Source organism: Neomonachus schauinslandi, chromosome 3 (assembly GCF_002201575.2).
Source record: "Neomonachus schauinslandi chromosome 3, ASM220157v2, whole genome shotgun sequence".
NCBI classification, from domain to species: domain Eukaryota; kingdom Metazoa; phylum Chordata; class Mammalia; order Carnivora; family Phocidae; genus Neomonachus; species Neomonachus schauinslandi.
The window spans coordinates 43,736,917-43,739,151 of NC_058405.1; the positions used below are offsets into that span (position 1 = coordinate 43,736,917).

General features: G+C 40.7%; 1 pseudogene; it reads left to right on the forward strand.

The window, feature by feature from the left end:
• Window positions 1–1,710: 1,710 nt before the first annotated feature.
• LOC123324364 lies at window positions 1,711–1,893 on the forward strand (annotated as a pseudogene).
• Window positions 1,894–2,235: the final 342 nt, after the last annotated feature.

Sequence of the window (2,235 nt, forward strand, 5' to 3'; positions counted from 1 at the left end):
GCACTGATCACCTGACCTCTATAAGCCCCTCTTCTGTGTGAACAACAGTGATGTTTATGTCTCCTGGAATTAGTGTCAGTTCAGAGCCAGTATCCAGTAGCCCTCAAAAGGTTTGATAGATTATTTCCTTTCTCCCAATACACAGTTAACCTGGTCTTAAATTCCTTTGGGGAAGGCTGGGAGAAGGACCAAAAGTAAACTTTTGGCAGTGTACGCAAGGTCCTTTCTCAAGGACACCCGGCATCCCTTCACTCAAGGGGTTCTGGGTATACAAACTGACTTATGTCTAGGAATTGATTGATGGGGTCATTACTATCTGTTTTTATGATTCAGATTAGAGTTCTGTTCACTCAATCTAGAACTGTTGGCTTATATAAATCAGGTGAGAGTTTAGTAGGCTTTCTATCTATTTCATTTCTAGCAACACCATGATCAACTAACCAATCCCGTAGTTCTACATGAGTCAGACTATTCTGATTGCTGCTTTGACTCTGCTGTCCATTACTGTAACAATGCACTGAGTACCACCACTTGGCCCCTATCACCCCAGGATCCAACTACTCCCATTGCATTTAGGTTTCCCAGTTCAGCGAGCACAGTTCCCACTGTAAGGTCTATCCTCCAGAAAAGAGCAATCATAGAACTCTTCAAGGATACTGAGGCTTCCTTTACAAATTTTTCTCACAGTCATGGTGAAAGGTATGTCTTCTGGACCCTGTCAGTTGGGTCAGTAGTCTTAAATGACAAATCCACTCTAATACTCTAATATCCCTAAGCCTTTGAATCACTTCTTCTACAATGAACCACAGCAGATCTGGCATTTCTAGCTCATTCATTCTGGGCCATCTTTCAGCCCTTGTTTAAGCCAAGCAAACTGTTCCAGTCCTTTGTAATTCTCTAATCTACACCATTAAATTTAGAACTAGAATCTCTGCTTACCGGGCCCATATCAATAAATTTGACCTGATCTAACTTTATGTTCCTTCCATTACTATGCCACATACTTAATATCCATTCCCACACATATCCCCCAGAATTCTGTCCATATAAATTAGAAAACTCAAGTAGTTATTTTGGAGTGTAGGTCACCCTTCTCATAAATCAGTCATGCTTTGTACTTCTCCTTTTGGGGACCTGCTGGTTATTGAATTTAGTTATAGATCTAAAAGCACAGAAGGTGGTGGGGTTGGTTCCTGAGGAGAATTAGCACTGTCTTATATGGCAAGTGCCTCAGGGGAGGCCATTATAGTTTCCTCAGGGAATGTAGAATTAACCTCCTCACAAAGGGGTGGAGAGGCTGCTTCTACTGGCAGAAATTCCTCAGAATTTAGGGGCTCAATGTCCTCAGCTTCATTCAAAGTCTTTCTATACATGCTGATTCTGCATCTCAGGATCCCATTCCTTCCCAATCAATGCTCTCAATTAAACAGTAGACGTCCTGTGAGGTGAGAATTCAATGTGCATTGTAGATAGCCACTTATAAGATAAGATTCTGGGCTTGGTTTTCAGCAATCTTAGCCTTGTGGCTAGAGGAGAATCTTAGAGTGCAGACACAGAAACTTTACAGTCATTTATGCAGCACTTGAGCTGGGAATTTTAATACCTGAGCTCATCCTTTTGTTTTCCCACTTTGTGTGGTGATATTGGTAGCATCCACCCAATTCCATTAAAATGGCTAGTTTGACAAAAATGTTTGAAAGTATCATATACAGCTTTGCGCAGTGGCAGTATCGTAGCCAATGAGGTTTATCCAAGGAGCGATTATTGCTAATTGAAAGTATCATATACATGGTCACTCATATCCTTGCTTCTTATAAATGTTTGATTAAAAATATTCAGTGGTGATATTTTGTGTATCTCTATTGCCTATCACTCTTTACTACTGGGAATAGAGACATTACTCTCAGTACCAAAATCTGCATTACTTAGGGTTATCCAGAGAAACAGAACAGAATGTGTGTGTGTGTGTGTGTGTATCTCACACATATATATATATGCGAACAGATTTATTATAAGAAATGACTCGTTGTGGGGGCAAGGAAGTCTAAAATCTACAATGTGGCTGGCAGTCTCCAGACTCAGGAGAATTCATGGTACAGGTGAAGTCTGAAGGCAGTCTGTTGGAGAAGTTTTCTCTTGCTTCAGGAGACCGATCCTTTTCTTCTCTTTAGGATGTCAACTGATTGGATGAAGCCCATTATGAACGGCAATATGCTTTACTCAAATTTCACCAAT